The sequence below is a fragment of the Neopelma chrysocephalum genome, unplaced genomic scaffold (assembly GCF_003984885.1).
Source record: "Neopelma chrysocephalum unplaced genomic scaffold, ASM398488v2 Primary Assembly neopelma1_177, whole genome shotgun sequence".
NCBI classification, from domain to species: domain Eukaryota; kingdom Metazoa; phylum Chordata; class Aves; order Passeriformes; family Pipridae; genus Neopelma; species Neopelma chrysocephalum.
Genome location: NW_020897839.1, coordinates 266862 through 291304, shown reverse-complemented (window position 1 = coordinate 291304; position 24443 = coordinate 266862). Strand labels below are relative to the sequence as shown.

The window sequence follows — 24443 nt, the reverse complement described above, 5'->3', positions numbered from 1 at the left end:
CTCTGCATAATACCAGCAATTCAGAGTGATGTTGTGCTGGGACCTTTCTCTCGTTTCCCCTTCTCCTCTAAAGATAATCTTTTAAAAACACTTGCCAAAATTAATGGCAAGACAAGACACTGCCCATGTTAAGCCTGTACTGACAATGCATGTCCAGCACAGTGGCCTGGTCACCTGCTGCTCACTCTGACAGGAGATATGTGACTTTGCCATAACTGTACCCAAAGCACGAGGAAAACATGGTTGAGATTCTCAGGGTTTGAAGCTGATTGTAATGTATGAGTTCAGAGAGCTCTGACAGTTCAGGATCTTTCCTTAGAGGTCACAATCCCACCAATCCAGCCCAGCACAGCTTTTGTTTGTTTAACTTCACTTGTATGTTTTACATTCCTTGTTTGTCAGGTGTAAAACTTACTTGTGGAACCATAAATTCCAGTTAACCTGGCAATTTCCCCGACATCAGACAGGTTTCATTAAATCTACAGGTTTCCTTTAAAATACAGAGTGGAGATGATGTGCCACAGTTTGGTTTTCTCAATGCATAACAGCCCAAGTACACTGACATACATTAATTACTCCACAAGCTGTACAGGAATATCACAGTGGCATTTTTATGAGCTGTGGCCATTATTAAAACATAACCGTATGCATATTAATTACAACTGTTCATTAGGGGACATTCAAAATATTTGTGCTCTGGACTGTGAAACCATTAGCCCGGCAAAGTGCTTCATTGTTCTCCAGCCCGCTGAGCCCCGGGCAGGGGTTACATTTATTTGCTGGCTGTTTTCTCTCCTGGATTGGCATTTCCAGGTCACACGAGGTCAATCTGTAGCAGGAGTTTCAGGGCTCGCTCTGTGTTGTGCAATCAAGGCCGGGCTCTTTCAGCCTGGAGCCATCCCGGGTTTGGAGCCAGACTGAGCTGGCAGGGAACAGAGAGCAAACTTGCAGAGAGAGCTTGATTTCAATAAATGATAAACCCATGCACGCTAAATGCCTAACACTTCAAAATCAATTAGAGCAGGGCAGAGATGGATGATACATGATGTCTGCTAGCAAAGACTGGGAAACTATTATTTTCAAAGACTTAATTTGATACACTTGGAATAGTATTTGCCTACTTGAGACTAAACCATCCCAGTCCAGGGCAGGAACATGTGAAGGCTTTTGACAATTTTCATTGAGACTATTTCTGTGAGTGCAAAAAAATCCAGAAGTACACTCAGGCTGTGGGAAAGGTGTGTTTGCCTTCTGCCTGATTTCTGGTTTATGTATTCATTTAAAAGACAAGTAGAAAGTTCCCAAAGGATTGGGTAATAGATTCAGAAAGCCACAGGTCAGTCAGAGTGGGACACAACATTCCCTATACCCAAGCAGCTTCACCTCTCCAAAGCTCTTCCTTTATCCCCTGTTCTTACAGAAGCTGTGATCTCTACAGAACTAAGCAGGGAAGTTTTTGCTCTTCTTGAAAGGCGTTTTTCCAATATATATCATTTAGACAGTGGTTGGTTATATTTTCCCTTTCTTTTCTTTTTGGTAAATCTGGAACTTTCCCACAGAAAGTGCCGAAATGAAGCCTCACTGCAGCTGAAGGTGAAAAATGCTTCCCCCCCCCTCCAAAAAAAAAAGTCCTCAAGAAACTGAAAATAATGATTTTCTACCTTTATCTTCACACAATAAACAAGACTTGAGGCTGGTAACTCTCAGTATATGCTGTATAAAGCACCCCCTCAAACAGCCCATTTCCACCCCATTTCCTCATACTTACAAAAAAAATGTGTTAAGTAAGATTTTGACCTTCTGTTCACAGTGATAATAGGCCATGTATCTTCATTTATTTCTTAGTCTAAGGAACAAGTTCTTGAGGATAAACGTTAATTTCCTCCCACTTCAAGGGAAGTCAAGGCATTAATAACTTAAATTAAGCCAGAAAGATATTCAGATCCACATAAAAACATGCTGCCAGAAAAAGATACACTTCCCTTCTTCCTGACACAGAGAATTTATTATTTTCAGCAAAAATCTTTTCAATAACCCCCTTCTTCTAAACATACCCTATTTTAAATCTCCTCCTGCAAATCCTGTCCCCCCTGAGCCACATCCCCCAGCTGAGTAGCACCGAAGTGTTGATACCAACTTGACCCAACTTTGACAAGACCCACATTTCCCATCCTGCTTATAATTCTGCAGGGGAACTTCAGTTCCCCAAAATACACATCTCAGAGATACATAAATCACTTCTTAACAAACAAATCCACTCTCACGTGGATCCAGCTCACTGGTGCCTCCACAGAGCATTTCCCAGGATGCTTCCGACCTCTGTGGCTCCCTCTCGTAAGAGCCCATAAGAGGCATAAATATCCCTCAAGAAACCAGATGAGCATTTAAAACCTACAGCCACCTTGCAAGTAAGAACAAAACAAGCAAAAGATCAGCTGTCACAGTGGTAGGCGACATAACAAGCCAGGCTTTTCATGTCAGCCAGGAATTTTTTATCCTTGAGATACCACTTGGAGTTTGCAAAGGTAACCTCGGTGCCATCAAACAAGTTCCTGGCTGACATCACCTAAATGAATTTTTAGGTTTCAGCTGACTGCAACAGTGTCTGCTTCCTCCAGCATGCAAAGGTTAATAACTTCCTCAGTGAACAAGCCTGGATTTTTGCAGAGTGGTGGAGATGGCGAGATAAGTGACACAAGTACTTTACCTCTTCATCTGCCTCTGGGGATCACAGTGGGTTGGAAATGTTCTTGGGAGATACCATGAAAGCCTGAAATAGTCACAGCACACAGCAGCAGGCACTCATACTCCCTCTCCTTGCTCTTCAGCAAGGAAACCACACTGATCTCATCTCACATATTGAAAGAAAACAGGGATTTCAGGCTCCAGCCTGATCCTCTCCAGTCCTAGTCATTGCACCCGGAGAAAAGGGATACAGGCATAAGGAATGAAGAACCCTGTGGTGTTTGTACTAACAAAATTATACTAACAAACCCTTGTACCTCTTTAGTTGTGCTAACAAGCCCTTGTACCTCTTTAATTGTGTTAACAAACCAAGTGCTGCCTCTGCTTCACTGTGGACCGATGTAAATGAACACCTTGGCACAAGATCAGAATGTGCAAGTCCAAACAAGTGGAACTAAACAGCCAGGGGCCCGTGGGCAATGGACAGTGCTCCCTGCACAGATCATCTCCAGGCAACAAGGGCAAGCCATTTTTAAAAAGGAAATTAAAATGCTCGCTACAGGTAATTAAAGATCAGAAGCCAACACTAAGAAAATTATGATGAGGTTAAACAGCTGGTATGACTTACTCAGTATTTATGTTCAGGGTTTTTAACTGTATTTTTAAGTGAAGTTCCAACACCTGAAAAAATAAAGGAACTGTTCCTGAGACTGCAAGGGCAAGCATAAAAGATTTATGCCACAGAGTTTTGGTGGAGAAAAAAAAAGTGGAAATAGATTAAGAAAGCAAATGAACACACAAAGCAAAAAAGTAACTTGTATTTTGCTCTGGACAAATCTGTTTCAACTAAATCTTACTGTAAAATTTTATCAGTCCTGAACATGTGCAAAATCCCACTGAAGACAATAGGACACAGTTATATTTCTGAGTGTTTCTTAGACCAGGGCCCTCCCTCCCAGGGAGAACAGTTTGCTCAGCAGTCTGAGCACTCACTGCTGGGAAGATGTCACTGCCTGTCCTCACTGCAGCCCCTGGGCTCTGTTTGACACCGTCCAGCTGCTGTCACAAAGGTTCTGCTCCATCCAGCTGCCACCTCCATGGGCCCAGTTTGGTTGACAATCCCAAATACATCCCCTGTCATCATGAAATTAAGAGCAACAATTTTTGCTGACAAACAGACACATGTGATGACAAATATTAAGTTGATCACATAAAATGGTCAATCTGACAGCCAGCACAAACCAGCATCACACAGTTTCAGTCAGGGGAACTAAGGCAACATAACCAGCTCAAAGTTGAGCTTACATGCAGATTATGAAAAAAAACCCAACACCTAATCATAATTCTTCACTTTCCCCCTCTCCCTCCAGCCCCCAATTTGGAATTTCATAAAGGAGAAAACTGTAATTTTACCACAAGTTTGTTGAGAAAAAAAAAAAAGTGTTTTCTCTGAACCATCTTTATTTTAATAAAATGATGTTAGAATAAACACACTGTAGCATCCTGGAAGAGTTATAGCAGTAGAACAGCTGCCAGGTTTCAGCTGTATGACCCAGGTGAAACCTTAGCATGCTTTCTTGCACACTGTGCCTCAGAGAATTCATATATTTCTGAATTATTACATTCTTCTTGTGTTTTTCCTGTCTCCCTTGTGCCAGCACTGGCATGGCCATAGGAAAAAGAAAAATTTAAAGCCCCACAAAAAGGGATCCTAAAGGATGAAAAACCCACATTGGAGGGAATACAAGTAAATTCCAGAGAAGTATCATATATAGAACCTGGAAATAAGGGGGAAAGCTTCTCAACGTCCAGTCATTTTTGTTCTAAAATGTGGGTCTCTGCTGCCACAGACATTTCCCGCTAATTCAGCAGCAAACAAGTGAGGCCTCACGGGGAGGGGGGGAGGAAGAAAGTATAAACTTTGTGTTTGTGCACATCAACCTAAGAACTCACTTCCAAGGGAAGAGTGAGTTCACAGGGAAGCGCAGGATGGGAACCCTGGAGATTTGAGTTCAGTCCTTGTCTCTCTCACAGCCCCTGAGCATGTCCTTAGGCAAGATGCTCTCCTGCCTTTGAAATGGAAGCAATATTTTCCAGCCTCTCACCCCCAGTGTTCTGCATTCCTGCAGCAGATCCCGAGGGACAGGGAGAGCTCAACAGGGAGAGCTCACCCTTGGCAGGACCTGCTGTGGACATTTCCTGCTCTAACGTGGGGCACCAGCTCAGGGCAGGGCAGAAATAACCCCTGAACACACAATGCTGCTCCAACAGCTCCCACAGAGCTGCCCCCATCCAAACCAACCCTGGGGGCAGAACTTTAAGTTATCCAGGTCTGGAAAATCCCACTATCACATGGAGCACATAGAGAGTTATGTTTTCTAATCATGAGCCCTCTTTCTATGCTTATTGCTTCAGATAAAAGCCCCTCAGTTGCAGCAGAAAGCCTCAAGAAGGTGGACTGATTATCAAGAGCCTCTCTGAGCACAGAGAGCTGAGCTTAACTCTGAGGAATATGAATTACCTTCTCCTTGTGGTGGCCTCGTTAGTCATGCTCACTAGAGATGATTTTCAATAATACAATGAAAATTGAAAAGAGCATAAATAGATTGGATTTCATATAAGACTGAACACCGTGATAGTGGCACCATTACTCTGGTGCAACAAAAACGTGAATTTGGCTCTGACATCCTGTGCCCATCGGTCAAGAACAGCAACTATTCATCATGGAAGAAACAGCAGCTCTGCTCCAGGTTCCAACACCAGCAGGATGCCCTGGGAAAGGGTTTGTTCTGCACTGAAAATGGGGATTGGCACAAAAGGCAAAACATTTAATGAAATACAGGTACAGGATATGAAGTACACATACAGCTAGAAGGATCTGCAGGATCTGTGAGGAATATGTGAAATGCAGGAACACAGCAAATGGATACATTTATCCAGGAAGAGTCCTGCTACATCAACCATATGTCCAACTCACGTAATGGTTAAAACCCCATCTTCAGAAAATAATGTAATAAAATCAATCCTGACCTCATCTCCTATTAACTGCCCTTGTTTCCTCCTATCTTATCATCTAAACATTATAAATTTATTTACTTTACTGCTATTTAAAAAAAAAAAAACGTTTAAGCCTCTTAAGCTGAGTGCAAAAGAGCACTAAAAGTATCTAAAAGCTCAGGAAGAGATGACTATGTAAATATGAAACATCTTGCTCCCAAATTACATTCTGCCACAGAGCTTGTATATAACTAGATAGGTGTACCATATTTCAAGACATAAATAAGGGCATAATTTCCTTTTTAAGGACAGAAAAAACACATTGATATTTCCATTTATGAGACACATACAATTGTGTGTAGGTCTGTAAAATGTTCAGTGAATTTTTTCCATATAGGACTGATTTTTCAGTGCTTGCTGCTGCTCTGCCCATCAGCATGTTTGAAATCACAAATAAGATAATAAAAAATCAAAAATCCAAACTGGAACTCTATTCAAACCTTCTCAACAAGCTTTGGGGTCATTTAATGTAATGTGAACATACAAGTAAAGCGTATTATTTGCCATTTGGAGTAAAAGCATTGTAAGAGGATTCATCAGCTTGCTGTTATGAAATAGATTTGATAACATATCTATCTATAGGATATCTTGTGAAATTGCACCAATGTCACTGCAAATGCATTGAAAAGAAACACAAGGGAAGGAAGCTGTTATATCAGAGCTTCACTTTTGTTATTATTTTTTCCCTTTGAATTACATAAAGTGAAACCAAACGTTTTGGCAAATTTTAAATTGTAAAGAAACAAAGGAACTTTACCTTTCCATTCTAGTTTTGAACGGGAATGAATTTTGGAAAACCTCAAAACCTCTACAAAATAGGATTTCAGGTCCCCACGTAGCTCTGGTGATATGTTTGTTCAAATTCATAGTATTTGAAGGGCACTTTGCTCTGGTTTTATTGCAAAAACTGCAGATCATTTTTTGGCAACTACACATCCTAAGGTTGGCAAGATGTTGATCCGAGTCCTGAGGCACCTTTCTGCAGAGGTGTTGGTAGGTTGCTTTTGGTTTGTTTTTTTGGGGGGGTTTAGTGTGTTTTTTTAAAATACCATATATTGTAAATGCCATATAATTGCTAGGTTTTAAATATTGGTAATAAGTACTTCATTTTCCCTTTAGCACAGTTTAGAGATTATAAATTAAAGTGATCCATCCCATAGGAGTCCTAAAACCTAAGAAAAACCTCATTCAGAAGCCCAAGTTCACACAAGAGTGACAGAGATCCTAAGTAGAAATGAGCTTAGAGAAACTGTTCATGAGCCAATCTCCCAAAAGTAAAGCTTAGAAAGTGCTTTAGAGGAACTTTAAATCCCCAGTTCATGTTTTAGGCTTAAAATATCCTCTTGACAGAAGAGGTCAAAGGGAAGAAGAGAGGGAATATTGGTGAGGAAATAATGGCTGCAGCTGCTCAGAAATGGAAAAGCTGCATGACCAGGACACCCTTTCCCTACAAATCCTTGTCCCCTGTGTGTGTCCATGTGTGTAGCACAAACCCTCATCCCCTCCAGTCTCACTCAGCTTTAGAGAAAATTCCACAGTGATGGAGAGAACACCTGGGATTTTATTCATTATATTGTCAAAGCCCACATTTTGGGGGAAACACTTCATAAATTCTAACTCCCACACTTGTGAAAATTCCTAGTGATGACCATTCAGACAGAAGCTGAAAATAGATTTGGCAATAAAATGTCTTGCAAAGAGACAAAAATTTTAGTTTTCCCTCTTTGCTTCCAAATATTCCATGCCCCAGCTCTTGCCCTAAATACCAGTAACCCAACCATTCCAATTGTTTTCCATCTCTAATATATCACACACAAGAAAATTACACAGACACAAAAATATCCTATTAATGACAGATCATCTCATAAATACAGTTCTGAAACAACATAAAAGCTGGAGTTTCTAAATCTAGAGATAAAGGACATGGTGACAACTGTGACAACCTGCATGACCTGTGTCTCTGGGAATGCACAAGGGAGACACAAGAGGAGGATTTTGTCCCTTCCTGAGATCCCTTGTCACTCCCAGGCCTCTCTTATGTAACAGAATCCCATTTTATTTATATAATTCTTTTCCCCTTATTTTTAGTGAAATGTGGGAAAAACCCACAAGATGTTTTTGTTGCAAGGTCTAATGCTAGTTCAGATGTACTTTATTATGAGAGTCTTTAAAATTAGTGTTTCTGTAGTTCAGGATCAGACTTATTATCTGGAATGCATGACAAATCAGCCTTTCTACCATCTTAACTATTAATTCTGTTGTCTTTAATGTTTGTTTAATCCTGATTTTAAGTAATCATGTAGGAATGCATCTTTTTTATTAACTTTATAAACACTTTGGATTAAAAAAAAAGAGAAACATATTACAATGTGTTCCAGGAATTAAAGCAATTCTAAAAAAAAATCAATTTAAAATATAATAGTAATTTTAGCTTGTTATTAAAAATTGTTGTGACAGTTGCACTTCCAGTTGCTGCATAAATTTCAGTAAAGCAAGGCTCACGATTGCTGCATTTAAATCAGCCAGATTCTACAGCCATGAGACATTAAAATCTGTGACCAGACCCCAGTTTGCTGTTCAGACAGGGCTCCCCTTCACAGAACAGTTTGTACAGGTTATTATAAACCAGAGTCATTAAATGAATAAAATGCTTCATTTATTTGTTCATCATGATCACACAATTTCTTCTATAAAGAATCTACAACAAAAAAAAAAAACTAGAATTTTATTTTTGCCTTTTTCTTGAAGCAAAAATCAGGAGAAAGCAGTGAAGGGACAACATGGACAGAACACCCAATTCAACCACAACAAGAACATGCTGTGAAGAACCACCATGTGAAAAGGGCTTCCCAACAAATCTAAGCTTTTTAGTTCATTCTTCAAATTATATGATGGTTATTGACTACCTCATTTTATATGTGCATGTACATGAAAAAGAAATGAACACGAGCAATTGTTTAAAGGAGCAGCATCAATGAACTGTGGTACTGACCTACAACCAAGTACAAATTTTATTTTCAACCCATTGAAACTTGTAATATCAGCCTACAAAATGCATGAAGCAAGCTACCAAAAACCTAGAAACTCAGACAAAATGGTAAGTAACACCTAACAGGTAGGTAATAAAATGGCAATATTAGCAAAATTAATAGATTTAAAGGTGTTTTAGTTACAATATGCAGACAAAGGAGCCAAGTCCACAGCCCAACAAGTTATTTAATATTGCTAAAAAAGAAAGAAAAGGGGTAAAAAACAAAGATTAAAAAAGAATTGTGTTCACCAAATTATATCTTTCTGAGACTTTTCCCAAATCCGACTTTGTAATCAGCTCCAAGGCAGAGAACTCACCTAACTAAAGCACTGTCTAAGATATACCAGTGTGGGGATCAACAGTTGCTCAGCCCTTTCTGACACATGCAGGGCTGAAAAAACACCCGAATATTTGCAATATCCTGCCAGGCTGCCCCTGCCCCATTCCAACTGTGATTGCAATGGAAGTTTGCACCGAGGAACACAAAGATTTCTGTTTCCTTCATTACATACACATGCTCTATAAATTCTGGGCTTATCTGTCCCTTACAGAAAGCTTTGGTTCGGAGAAGCTGGTGCAGAAAGGGCAGTTCTGAGCTCCCTGCAGCACATCCCAGAGCTGCAGCTTTGCTGATTCCCCCCGTGCCAAGGTGCTCTCCTTCCAACACAGGATTCACAGGGTTCATGAGGATGTGCTGTCTGATCCAAGGGGAGGATGACCTCATCCCTGAGTGCAGGAGCTGTCACGGTGTCTGTCAAATGCAGCAGTTGCAGAGTCTCGACAGGAGACAGAAATGCCTTGCAGGGCTTTGCCAAACAGCCCTGACACTGACAACTCTACAGGCACTAATTCAGTATTAAAGTTTCAACTACTTCCATACTCCAGCAAAGGTCATACTTCAAAAACAATTTTATTCTAAGTCAGAAAGAAGCTGGAAATGCTGAGGATTCCCCCTGCCCAGCCACAACCTGCAAACAACAACAAGGAAAGGACGTGGCAGCCCCAAGAGTGACAAGACTCACAGCTGGAGCACTTCACAAGAGTGAGTTTGAAGTAGGAAAGGTGATTTGAGCCACATTGGTGTCACAGATCCAGCTCATCATCCTTCCATTGGCTCAGGGATGGGGTGGGTGGGAAGGCAATTATACACTTGTTAAGCATAGAGAGGTCAAATAAAAACATGGATTTTAAGACTGCCACTCTACCCGACCTTTGTTACTCACATGACACTTCAGGAAAGAACATTTTCTATCCAATATTGATAGGGCAGGCCTTGCAAAGGCTTAGCAAAAACTAAGTGATATAAGACCAATTATTAAGGATAAATCCAGTGAGGAGAGTTGTTCTCCCCTCAGAGAGTGCAGGTTTTTCTCAGAACTGCAGCAGGTCTGGGTGCTCTTGTCTGCTCTGCAATACAATGGACAGTGGCAGCTCAGCTCATCACACACCACCTCACGTGCTGAGGGTGGGACAGCTGATTCAGGGCCTGTGGAACACCCAAACCACCTGCTCCAGGTCACCACAGAGCTACCAGAGCTGAATTTCAACTGAAGTGAGCTGGATGGAACCCGTTATAGTTACGTTCCTCCTATTTCTCTAGCAGAGCCTGAGTGGCACTGAAATGTGTTCTACCTTTAGAGGAAAGAGAATTTCAGAGCATACAGATCATGTCTGAGATCCTCTGGTTCCAAACCCTGTGCTCATCAGCCTGGTTGACACCAGGGGACAGGGGACACCAGGGGACAGGGGACACCAGGGGACAGGTACCGAGTGCCCAGGACGCTGCTCAGTGAATTGACAGCAGTTATCTCAACTGTGTGTGGGCAGTCAAGGAGTTTGTACTCAGGAACTCTACCCCTTACTGGAGAAGGAAAGGGATAAAACAGATCAAACCTCAAAATTACAATATTCTTAATTGGCAAATATAGTGAATAAAACCCACAAACTCTTGGAATGCCATGGGTGTACAATGAACACTCACACAAAAAAAAAGCTTGTTGTAGCAGGGAATCACTCACATCAACCCATTGGCCCAGCCTGGAAACTTCTGCAGGAGAGCCTTGATTGTCATTATCTGTGTCAGGATGTCAATGGAAAGAACTTGCTATTTTTCAACGACTTTTTGAGATTAGCTCTTTTTTCTTAGAGTGTTCCACTAATTGTTTTTTCTTCACTTGCATCAGCAGGAGACCCAATTACAGCTCCAGCTCCAATCTGCGATAACCTCCTTTTTAAATAGTGTGAGTCACCTTTTCACCTTTTATTACAGAGATAGCAGAAAGGTCTGATAGAGAAATAGGACAAATCCGAAATTCCATTTTTCAGAAATGGGATTTTATAATTGTTGGTCACTTTCCTTGATTTAATTTAAATCACATTTACATCCTAATAGGACTTAGAAGAAAATGTTTCCCAGTCATAGTTTTCTGTATGTAGCTCTAGGTTTTAAACAGTGTATAAACTACCTCCTGTTTTCACTGATTAAAATATTATTTTTTCCTTCAGAAGCCCCAGCATCACTGAATCTATTGTCACTCACTGAAAGTAATCTCTTTTTTTTAATAACTAAGTAGGCCATCTATCCTTGGGCATGCAGACTGTTAACCTTGAAAGCTGCTGGATGAGTTGACTGATATCTACTGGGTGCAGAGAGATGAATAAACTGGAGCAGTATTTAGTTGGAGTAAATTCCCAAGACACCATTAATTGTGATTTCAAAAAGACAGCTCTCACTTCCACCTGGCAAATGCAATTATGCAATAGAAGAGTAGTTCAACAAAACAAACAACAGCTCAGACCAGCAGCTGACAGAATGACATGCACTGTCTTCTTTAAATGTGTTTGAGAAGCACAGCAATAAATCAAAGTGCTCATTCATTCTGGGAACCTGAATCACCACAAAAATATGCAGTTTGTGCTTTGAAAACAATCTCACAATCAGTTAATAGCATAATAATGTTTTAAAATAGCTTATGGAAGTTGAATCTTTGAGAAACCTGTTAACAATAATTAATACTATTGAAAAAAAGTGTTTTGTAAGCTCTGAAGGAAAATGAGCCTTATTGAACCCCACTCAGCACAAACTCAAATCAGGATGAAAACCTCACTGCACCCACTAGAGAAAAGGAAGGTTAAAAAGGGATAGGACTGAAACTTCAAGATGCCAGAGGGACTGGCAGGACAGTGCTGCTCTTGTTTTTCAGAAAAATAATGGCAGAGACTAGAAGGTCACTAGTAGGATTACCACTTCTTCACTGTAAATGAGTTTACACCTGCAGATAATTGCTTCTGAAATAGGAGGCTGTACATTTTTTTAAACCAGTGATGAAAAGCAGCAAGGTGGTCCATGGCTAGGATTTGGGGTTTCTAACAAAAGGCAAAAGTGATCCTGATGCTTCCCCTTTCTCACCTGTGAGACTTTGAGCCTGACTGAATAGTTTCAACTCTTCTGCTGGCAAGTCAAAGTCCAGGATCAAGGACCAGCCAGAAACCATTCATAGAGCAAGAACTGTCCCCCCAAGCTCTGCATTCCCCTCCCTGACGGGCTGGGACCCTTTGTTCATTCAGCCTTCTTGCCCCTTCCTTGCACTTTCTGCTGCATCCCCTTCCCCTGGGCCAACCACCTGCTGCAGGTCTTACCATCACCTTTGGAACAGGAGGACAGGGCAGTTTCTGATCCTTTTCCACTCAGAATCACAACTTAATTTCTGTTAAAACAGGAGCCATGAGTAAGTATTTTAAAGTGTTCTAGAAGAAAGAAGTTAGTACTTTAAATGGAAAAAAACCACCCTGTAAACTCTAAAATCCACAGTAGGAGGGTAAAGCACGCCACCCAAGCCAAGGATCAAAGAATCCACCAGTGCTTCCTGCTTTAGCTGGAAAGAATTGAAGCATCTGTCCTGCCACACCTTCTGTTGCACCTTAAACTCCAAATATGTAGTGACAGATCTGTAGGAGGGAAAATAATCCTGCAGACTCGACCATCAAAGAACTTCATCATCAGAGCCACACCAGGAGTATAACCCATATACAGAGACTGTTCTAAAGGACGTTTAGCTTAAATCTAATTATTTCAAAATTCTGGTAACAACTTAAAACATTCCAGTGGTGAGAATTGCACTTGGGAAAGGGCATGCTTTCTAAGGCATCCTACTGTGTAACAGTTACCTGGATTTCTTTTTCTATTCCAGGTCAAACTAATGCAAAATTCACCGAGACAAGTCTATAAACCAGAGAGATCTCTGATCACTAATGGGCAGCAGCCACCAGCAGTTTTCAGCTCAGGTTCATGGAAACAACTGTTTGAGGCTCCCTGCTGACTCTGGGAACCTCCCCTTCATTCTCCTCTGGAACACACAAACAGAGAAGGAGCTTTTGTTTCAATTGCTATATTGTGTCTGTTTTCCTCTCTTTAAAGAGTTTTGTTTGTATGTCACACAAACTTAAATTAAATGTTATTGGAAATACACTGACAGGAGTATATATTCCTTGTTGCTGATTTGCCTCTCCTGGCTATCGGATCTGAAAGCACTACAGGAGATTTGAGAGCACAGGATGTGGTAATACATTTCTGTGCATGATAAACCGAGTTAGATGCTACATTCCAACCTAAAAAAAAAGTTAAAAGATATTGTTTTAGATATTGTTTTCACTGCCACTGTCAGCGTAAGTAATAAATAACACCAGATGGTGACACAAGGACAGAAGGGGCCAGCACAGAGAAGGAGCTGCAGCAGCAGCATGGTGGGGTCTGTCCTATTGTCCCATGTACACCTCGCCATCCCATCACTCCAGAGAGAGGGAAAACCAGTTTCTGGTCTCTGGTGCCTTGCTGGTGGTTTGACACAGCACAGTAAACACCATAAAACAGAGAGAAAGCCCAGCATGCCCTGGGATGCCCTCGAGGGATCGCGGCTCCACGGGCACCTCCCTCCCACCACGGCGGTGGCTGCGACTCCCCTGTGAGAACCCAGAGCCCACCAGTGCCAGGGGGACACTGAAGGGGTGAAACAATTCCAAACAAGAAAATAAAGAGACCATTTTTAGTGCCTGTAGAGCCCTGGAGCCACCTCAGTGCTGAGGCTGATGGTGCAGGACTGGGACCACACAACCCCACCAGGAGGAATGGGATAAGGCTCCTGGACATTCACTTGGGGTTGCCACAGGTGTTGGGAATCGCCAGAAATGACCACAAGTGCCAGGAATCACCAGGAATGACCTCAGATGCCAGGAAGCAGCATCAGCCCCCAGCCCTGCTCAGCTGTGAGGGGCCCTGTGAGCACAGCCTGGGGGGCTGGGGGAGCCCAGCCCAGATTCCTCACCACAGGGAAGCAAACACAGAAGAAAGATTCCAGGCTGAACAAAATGGGGTGTTTAATACAAAATGCCACAGTTTTGGAATGACTGTCACACCCACAGCAACTGTGGCCCAAGTGGAGTCCAGCCAGGGGCACCAGGGCAGCTTGTGATTTTGTTGTTCACAGAGTCACAGAATGTGCTGAGTTGGAAGGGACACACAAGGATCATCCAGTCCAGCTCTTGGCCCTGCACAGGCCCAGCCCCAAGAGTCACCCCCTGTGCCCCAGAGGATCAGCCAAACCCTCCTGGAGCTCTGGCAGCCTTGGGGCTGTGCCCACTGCCCTGGGGAGCCTGGGCAGTGCCCAACCAGCCTCTGGGGGAAGAACCTTTGCCTGAGATCCAACCTGAGCCTGCCCTGACACAGCTCCAGCCATTCCCTGGCTGCTGTCCCTGGTCCCCCCAGAGCAGAGCTCAGTCCCTGCCCCTCCTCTGCCCCTGCCCAGGCATTGGAACTGCAGGGAGGTCTCCCCTCAGTCTCCTCTGTTCCAGCTGAACACACCAAGTGCCCTCAGTGTCCTCACATGGCTTCAAATCAAGGCTCTTCCCCATCTCCGTGTCCCTCCTTTGGACACTCTCTGATGGATTCAGATCTTTCCTCTATTGTGTTGCACTATGACAAAACTATTTTAAGGATCTGGATGTCTGAGCCTCTGCTCTGGGAAATGTGGGCTGAGCCAGAGAGGAAACCTGGTGTGACTGAGTGTGGGGGGAGCAGCTGTGGAGGAGCCTTGTCCCAGCTCAGGCTGTGCCAGTGGCACTGGCAGAGGGGCTCCTGGATGGTGGGACAGGGAACCTTCCTTGATGCTGCTTCCATTACAGATGTAAACAAAGATAAAACTTTGGGATTCTGCAACATCTGGGGGAGGTTGAATTTTATTTTGGCCAAATTATTGGCCATCAGCCTCAATTTCACACAAATTGGCTGCCAGTGAAGTCACTGTGAGTGAAAGGCAGGCTCCAGCTAACACATTCCTCCCTTTAGCACACCAGTCAAATAAGAGTTTAATATGTGTGTTTGGTTACTTACAGGAAGCAGATTCTCACCAGCATTGCTGGCAGCCAGTAAACACTCCCTCCTTGTCCAAAACCTGCATCTATGGAGAAGATATAGTCGCTATATTGTTGCAGCAGGGACAAAAGTGAAGTCCCAATACCATCCTGCCCACAAAAGCTGTCACACAGGCACTTCCCACAGCTCTAACAGGGGCTCAGCACATCTGAAGCAAATAAACTTGGCCATTAGGTAATCACAAACTAGCAGTGACTTTCCCAAGTTAGTGACAGCATTGTGAGACACGCAATAAACAGATTAAAAGAGGTGGAAAATCCGCTGAGCCTCTGCAAAGTCCTGCATGTGCTGTGGAATCATTGATAGCTATAGGTGAGCTACGGAGCCGGGTGAGCTTATGGGGTTTTAATCTGTGATTAACTTTTGACTTACATGAGAAGGAAATTCCCAAGGAATTTCATCCATGAATTTTCCACAGAGCTGCTTCAGCACTGATGTGTCTGTGTTGTATTTCATTCCCAGAGCTCCCTGCGCTGTTCCTGTAACTTCAGCTTCCCCTCAGGGCTGCACTTCTCAGGAGATCTCCTGGGGAGATTTTGGGCTGCGTAGAACTCCTGCTTTTCCACTTGAGAAATTTGGAGAGAAATGTTTGAGCAGTGGCAGAGTTTGCTGTGCAGCAGGAACAGCACCCCTGGGCCTGCAGCCCACAGAGGTGCTTTGCTCTCCCTGCCCTGCACGTGCCCCCACAGCTCCTGCCTGGCTGCCTTCCAAGAACAGGGACTTGCTGCAAGTCCAGAAACCACCGGCAGGCCAAGTTCTCCTGGGTTTTTCACTTCCCGGATCAATGGAGCTCCATTATGTGCCCAGGCCTTGTTTCTCAGGGTACAGCCACTCTCCAGACGTGTGTCCCTCCCTGTAACACCCACCAGAAATGCCACGGGCACGAGCTGCCAAGCACTGCCACACACAGCATCAAGACAAAAACCCCAGCCCCAGGAGGTGAAATCCTCTCCACAGTGCTTCATTCTTTTGTTCTTTATCTGAGATTGAGCAGGTGTGCAGTGCTCTGTCAGGGTTTTTTAACAGGTGGAAAATGTCATCTTGTCATGAGAGATTCGATGTAAAACACTCCGTTGCAGTGGTTTCTGGATCTCAGTGCTCATCACCCACCCATGAGATACAACACTTGTTCTAGTCTCTGACCCATCATTTGTCAGTTACTGGCAAATATATCTCAGTGTTGCACCCGGCAAATATGTAAAAATATCAAATGCATTGTGTTGTTAATAATATGGTTGTAAGTCCTTCACAGCAATTAAACTTGCATTACAATTAAATCTCTTCTGGCCATAATGATGTTCCTGTTATGCCATTTTATTACTGCAAAGTGAGAAGTACAAATAAATGTATAAGAAGTTGTAATTAGGTACACTCACTTGTTCTAAGTGTTTTAAATATTGCCTTTTGGAAATATAAACTGGCATCAAAATATGCGATATAAAGATTTCACACCAAAAAAAAGTATTTTTCTTCTCTGTTTATATTTCTCGACCAATATGCCCGATTTCATTGCAGTAGTAGATATTTTATCTAATAGATATTTTGAGCTTTGGCAGGAAATTTTTAACTGTGATTTCCCAGTTGAGAGAATCAATGAAATTATAGTACTCTCAGAATAGCATCTCTGAATTCACACCCTCAGCCAGCAATACTGCTTTGCAAGTATTATTTAACATTCCGTTGGTTTTGTCTTCATAATCTACTTTCTTCCCTTAATGTATCATTGCCTACACTAGCAAAAAGCAGAAATAGGAAAAAACTTAACCAACAAGATTTTGAGACCAAAACTCCTTTTCAAGGGATAGAATAAAGAAAACTATTCATTTCTTTCCAAGAGTTCTGGTATTAGAGATGTAGAAATTTCTGTGTAAATCCCATTTGAGAAGGAGGTAAAAGTTATTTATTGAGCACCTAAAACCATTTTTTTGTTTTTGGTACTGGAGTTCTAATGCACTTTAACCCCACGTTCTAGAAAGACAAATTCAAACTAAAATAAGCAGAGACAAGGAATACTGGAATGATGGAGGAGCTATTGTAGAAAATCAAACCTTTGGCATGCTTAGTCTTAGCAAATCAAAGGCTAAGGTTGTTATTTATAGAGGGCAGTCATATCTGCCTGGAAAAGTGAAACCTAACCCTCCAAATACTATATTTAAAGGTGGAGCTGGAGTCAGATATGGAAGGAGCTAGCCAGCAAAGAGATTTATTGTCCCCCAAGGCTTGTGGTGGTTCAGTGTTTGTCCCTGGCCATGAGAGTGGAGGGCTGGGGGAGGAGTTCATGGTGGGTGACGGGGGACTGAGCCAGAGAGCAGCTTCAAGGGGAGCCACCTCTGCAGGACAAAGTCGGGGGATGTCCCACGGCTCAGGTGTAGGCTTGGAACAAACTGCTCTTTTTTTACCTAAACTGCATTAATTACCCAGTCCTGCCCATCAGAGAACATCAGTCAGTCATTACAGCAGAGTGGTAGGAATCCTGAGGTTGGATTGTCTCTTAACTGTTTCACAGCTTTATTGTGTTCGTTCCTACTCTTCTGCACCACTGGAATTGTTATTTTTCTGTCTCACAAGGGAGCGAGCAGGTAACTGATGGATTATTGAAATCACTTTCTGAAAACTCTCCAGGCACTTCTCTGCATATCTGTAGATGTCTAAATGCATTTAAAAGCTGGCCTGAAAGCCCTCCAGGCCGGTAAAGTATGGCTACAGAAGTGCTACAGAGGTGCAAAGTATTATCTCAGTCATTAAGTATACATGTCTCCTTGGATACAAGTCAGGATAAATCATAGAGTTTTTTGCTGTATGCTAATAGGCTTTGGAAAATTAATTAATGAAGGAATTGGCCATACAAAGAGAATTACTTGAAGGATGCCTGAGGTTTTTTTAACTTCATTTGCTTGAAAAAAGGAAAGTATGCAGGAAATGTCAGGTTGTGCGTCTGAGTCTTTATATTGTACCCCCCCAAAAAAAAAGTAGAAAAAAAGGGCTTTTTTTTCCTTGTATAGAAACAAGCAGAGTCATGAGAGAGTTTTTCAGTATTCTGTGTTATTCTTGTTGCTAAGGAAACTTTCCTTCATCTGTGCTCAGTAAGGCATCCTCAAAAATCCCTCCACAGAAGGATGGCATTACAGAGCAGTGTCACAAAAATCAGCTGACAATTAACCAGAAAACGGGAAAGTTTTAACAAGAGAGTTCCCAATTTCCTTTATAAAGCCCAGGATGATTTGTAGCAGGGAGGAGCCTGCAGGAATTATAGCAGGTCTGTATAATTAATCTTGTCCCTACAGAATTTCCCTCAAGAGGAAGAAACAAGAATAAAACAAAACATTTGGCTTGGTTATGTTGACACTGTCCCATCAGCTTCGATCCTGTATGGTCTCCACTGTACTTTCTAAAAGACAAAGTAAAAATCTTCCTCCCCAAAAGACTAGTAGATGTTCTTTGCTATCATCTCTACTTGGATGATAAAAGATTAAAGAGAGCAGGAAACAAAGCAGTCCTCAAGATCTCTGTATTCTGCAGCACATTTCCCTCTCTCTGTTGCCTGTGTTCATTTCCAATCCATCACACAGGCACCACCACGGATTTCAGTGCCACTGCTCACAAAACAATGCCACTTTCATGAGGAAGAGAGGAGAGTTGTCTCTTCTAGAAATAATAGGTGAGAGTGTGCCCTCTAATTTATGTTGTGGGATTCCTCATTCTTTCCTGGCAAATATTTACCTGCCTTCATTACAAAAGCCTGGAAATCCATGTTAGCAGCTGGTTTTGTTATGCCCTCTGACACAAATCAAATACTGAAATAATGCTACATTTCCTGGGGAGTTTGGAATCCCAGCTGGGCCACATTCCAGGACATGGTAAGGAAGGGAAGGGGGTTTGGTGTACCCCTCCTCCTCCATGCCAAAGGGCTGCTGCCCCAGCAGTGTCTGGCTGAGCTCCTTTCTCCAGCAGCACAGATAATGCCAGGAAAGAGGACAAGAAATAGGGCTCATGGAGCTCCAGAGAAGGCCCTTGAAGCAATCATAGTTGGGGAGAATTAAACTATTGGTTTACCCTGTCCATTGTATCTAATAGCCACTAATAACCTTATGCTCTATGCTTTTGTCTAATAGTGTTTTAAAGCCATTTGCACTTTTGCCTGGTATTAAAATATGCATGTTATTGGTCCCAGTAGTGTTGCTCTCATAGAAAATGTGATACAGGAGCCAGTAGACCAAATTTTCCTTGGATGTACACTTCTCTAGGGTGAAAATAGGAAGAAAGACTCTGAGATCCTTTCTCTCTCCTGAAGGGAAGCAGTGCTGCCTTACACTATGAAGCCACTTGTAATATTCACTAGGAAAATACTATGTCTCCCAAAAAGGAGATGAACCGTGTGTGCTATATGACAATGAACCTTGTGTGCTTTACTCTCCTGTCCCAACCCATGGCATGTCTCTGCCCTGTGGCAATTTCTGGGCACACTCCCACCATCTTTGGTAGAAAGTTTTTATTTTCCCCTTTGAAGCCATTTATTCTGGCATGTGAGACCAGACCTGAGTTTGAGTTTCAGCAGAGACAGAGTTCACTTCCCTCTTACTCACCAAGGACACCCAGCAGTTTTCATCCTTGGAGAGGTACAACTCTGGTGGATGCAGGACCTCTCTTTCATCTTCAGCTCTGGGTGCAGACTCACCTGATACAACCCAGGAAGAAGCCATGCCTGTCCAGTGCCATGCTTCCTCGGGAGGTTTTTCTCCTTCACATAAGGAATTTCAATAATATTATTTTCCCATTCAAACTCCCTTGTTTTCCAGAATCCCAGGTATTGTAGAAGTAGAGCTACTGAGAAGCTTCTCTGTAATTACATATGTGAAAGTTAGGCATTTGTACATACAGTGCCATTGAAGTACATGTGTCTGGAGATGGCATTAACACCAACATTTATGGCTCACAGCTCCATCACACACACACAACCAAACCCAGTCCATTCAAAGGCCAGTTCCCTCTGCTGCTTATTAGTCTTTTCTGGTTTTCCTTCCCAGTGTGCACAGCTTTCAGTAGGAACTCTCTGTGTGTGATTTTAAGCCATAAAATGTTCTTTCTTGCTCCTTCTTCATCTCCTGGATGAGAATCCACGAAACCATCTGAGCATCTCCAGCACCATCGTGTGCCCTGTTGGACACGACTGCAATGTTCCTTCTCTGGAACCTGCCAAAACAAGCCTTATGCTGCCATGGATGAAACTGTAAGCAATTCCCTCCTTCCAGCAAATTGAGAGCCTCAAAGGGATGCCATTTCTTTTCAGATGGCTCAGGTTTTGCTCACAAGACCTTAGCTTTCATCTTGGTGAGCAGGAACGGAAAACAGAAAAGTATTGTGGTATGTCTGGAATATGAAAGACACATCCTGCTTCTTCTTTGATGTCTCATGAAAGAAAACTGGAAGAATACAAATGCAATATCATTAAAGCACATTACTAGTCCAGCAGGAATGGAGACGTTGGTGCACTATAAATTTTTGCCCAATGCTACTTCAAATTATGATCTGTAATATATTGAGGAAGCTGTCCTGACTAATGGGTTTCAGTATGACAATGAAATTTAAACTTTCTCAAGTGAAATACAGATGACAATTTTTTAACACTATTTTGAGGTACCTTGAAGTGGCAGTTGCTGGCTAAAGAACAAAAATCCAAATGGCAAGGTTTAGATATACAGAAAATGGAAGATAATGATGCACGAAATAAATGGAGAAGAATTGAGGGAAATACTGGAAAGAGGAAGAGCAGAAAACAGTTTGACCCACCAGTGAGCCCGGTTCCATTTCTATGGAAATGAGCTCATTACTCCTAATTTTTTATTTTTTTTTAAGCTCCTGGTTGATTCGTGAAGTGCTGTTTGAATTCTGATAAGGGCTTCATGAATCACTGAAAAAAACCCATTTGAACAAAATATCCAGAGTCAAATGATTACCAAGTCCCATAGATTAATCAGCTGCCTGAGCACTTTCTATAACAGAGCAGGCACCAGGAGAGCAGCTTCTCCCCTGCTATCATGAGTCTATAGGGTTTCATTCTGCAAAGAAAAGGGATCATGCTTCTGAAATCTAATTCTGGATGGTTTCTCCATCCAAGAGCCAACATTAAAAAGGAAAGACATCTTTGATTTTTCTCCCCCGCCATTTCCATGTTTGATCTTTTTAAAAATCAGCATCCCAAGAATTGGCCATAGAATACTCCTTGTTCCTCAGAAATGGGAGCATCTGTGTTATTCATATGGCAGTGCTTTGTAACCCATCAGTGTTGGCTGGAGGCACAGCCAAGCAGGGAAGGGAAATGCTCCAGGTCCAGAACTGGTTCTTCTTAACCCTTCAGGATGCTGAAATAAAAATCAAATAGAGCAAGTAAGCTTTGTTTATTTTATAAACCCATTAATTTTATGAGTGTCTTTAGACATGAGCAGAGTCTGCCTGTGACAGCTGGGTTTGTAACTGAAAACTCTGACTGACTCCACGTGTTATTCATCCAGCACCTACACCTTTCATTAATTCTCTGCACACTTCAAACAGAACGCCCTTGGCGAATTCTGTGACTCTGCTAATTTGCCTTGTACTAATTTTCAAGGTGTGCATAGGTCACCAGCTCTCTCCACATGCATCTTGTAACAATGCTCTTGCTAGAAATTACACAAAAGCAAGCTAATCCTTTTACCTCAGTGCATTGTGTGGCTTTTCCAAAACCCTTCACATTTTAGAAATGACACAGTTTATCACACTTCAACCATGGCAAACAGAACAGCAACAACATCCTCATGGGAGATGCACGGATGGCCTGGGGATGTACATTCTTTAAACACTTACAGGACTCTGCACTAATGTCAAACAAGGGGTTAAATTAGCATTTCAAGTAAAAGAACCAAGGCCAGGTTGGACGGGGCTTGGAGCAACCTGGGCTAGTGGAAGGTGTCTCTGCCCATGGCAGGGGGTGGGACTGGATGAGCTTTAAGGTCTCTTCCAGCCCAAACCTTTCTATGATTCTATGAAGTATTTGGTTGGGGTTTTTTTAAATATTATCCAGAGATGGATGGACATACACACCCACCATTCTGCAGTTATGATGATTTTCGTTTTAAGACCAAAAGGAGGTTGAGGGATAAATTTCATTATGATTTACATGAGGAATTACACTGGTGCAAATAGGAAATAATTTGGCACATGTGACTCCACTGAACTGGTACAAACTTAAGCTGATTTTCATTTTCTAGAATGCAGGATTAATTTTGGAAGAAGGTTGTAAAGCTATAGAGCATTATTCTATTCAGTTGATAGCATTATTAATAATGCAGAGACAGGATTGTCACTCTGTATGTTCCCATACATTGAGACAGGAGTTTGTGAGTCACCAAAGCAGCTTTGTTAAAATATTTCCAAGGTTTTCTTTTTGCATCTCACATTTCTGCACTTCTCAGAGCACCAGGAGCAGAAAGGAATCAGCATTTGAAGAAAAGCAAAGACAGAGGATTGATGTGGAAAAGGAAAATATCAAAAGCTATTTCTCTTCACTGTGAACTGTCATGACAAAGTTGTAGAGGTGGTCACAGCTCTGGAGGGAAAGTTTGTGTGCTCTGGGAGTGAAGTGCAAACTGAAGGTCCAGCAGTACTCTGGCATTTCTGAGACCTTCCACTCCCTGGCTTTTTAATTGCAATTTGAGTTTCGACATTATTGATACCTCATTTCATTCCCTCTTTCCGTCAAAGGAAGACTGTGGTGTAGGACAGAAAAACAATTGGTTATTTGATTATTTGCAAAAAGATAAACAATAACATAGAGATTACTTTCTCTTTGTAATTTATTTCCACTTATATTTGTGAACAATGTTACTTCTTCCCATTTAGCTCTGATTTCGGGATGATGAAAGTCCCATTCAAACTACATAAAAATATAATATCATTACAAATTAACAAAGATTGGTACTCTCTTATGCTAGGTAAAATACAGAGGTAGTTCTTATTCTAAAATGTAAAGGACAGGTGAAGAAGAGAAGAATGGTAAAAACACAGAAGTATCTTGTTAGTGTTCCCTGTCAGATAGAGGGGGAAGAAACCTTCCTCTTACTTTCTCTTTAATTATTTATCTGAAGTTCTTATAAAAGAGACAAGGAATTCAAAAAGTGAAAACTGGAATCATTGGGAAGAGAGGGATGTGATCCTGGGAAGGAAATGAAGACAGACCAGATGTATCCCTTCATACTGTAAAAATAACACACTGTGCAAAGGTGAGGGGTTTATTCACAGATTGCACAATTGGAACGACCAAAGTTGCCTGTCAAAATAATTTACAGTGCCTTTACTTACTGAAGTTCATTAACTATAAATTCTTTCATCTTATATTGTTTTAAGGGTAAGAATTATGTAATGCAGGAAATTCCAGGTATATGGCTTTATATAACCCAAAGGTTCAGTCGTTACTATGGAAGGCAAGATAATCCAGCTTTACTGAAGGAACTTCCCCAGCAGAAATCTCCTTTGTGGAATCCTGCCCAGCACAATGGAAGAACAGGATCCAAGCACTCTTTGAATGGCCACAGGCAGTTTTTCTCCAGTAATTTAAGCAACTGGACCTTATTCTCCTATTTGACTGCACTTTCCTATTGGTATGACATATTAGTTTGCCCTTTTTCAACAGGCAGCCATGTAACTGGGTAAGCATCATACTTCTACCATTTTGGTTTCAGTGTTTAATAATTCTAAATCATTAGAAGTTATGTTTAAAAGAAATGGTTTTATTTTCTCCTTGTTAAAAAGCATTAAATCTACAGAAATGTGAACAGGTAATGATTCTTTGTCCCTTTTTCTGTCCAGGTTAGAATGTGGACAGGACGAAAGTTCACATGGGAACCCCAGATCTGGGCAAACCAACCCTAAAACTGGTTGGGACAAGGACCAAGACTCATGTTCCCATTTCCATGAAGGGGGAAGGCAGTTGCCATAATACAGGTGTCCAAACCCTGATGGCTCTGAGCATTCTCTGGTGTTGTGGTACATATTTGCCAGCTCTGCCATCTCAGTAAAGGAGCTTTGGGTGCCTCAAAGAGTAATTTCAAAAACTGTCCCTGGTACATAAATAAATATGCCACAAAAATAAAAGGAGAGCTCCTCATTCCCACTGTGAGCCAGGATAACCCTCCTTGTGTGTCCATAAAGGGCAGCAGCAATGCCTGGCCCATCCACAATATTCAAGTCTACCACATGCTCTGCAATAAG

At 42.0% G+C, this 24443-nt stretch overlaps 1 long non-coding RNA gene across 3 annotated transcripts in view; it reads right to left on the bottom strand.

Moving 5' to 3' along the window:
- LOC113976641 overlaps positions 1-24443 on the bottom strand; it is a 93674-nt gene that overhangs the window by 56992 nt on the left and 12239 nt on the right. For 2 of the 3 annotated variants that reach the window (XR_003537133.1, XR_003537134.1), the window contains exon 4: positions 15159-15219. The exons of the other annotated variant lie outside the window; for it this stretch is intronic. This is a non-coding gene — a long non-coding RNA (uncharacterized LOC113976641). The remainder of the gene's footprint in view (positions 1-15158; positions 15220-24443) is intronic. 3 annotated transcript variants of the gene reach the window in all.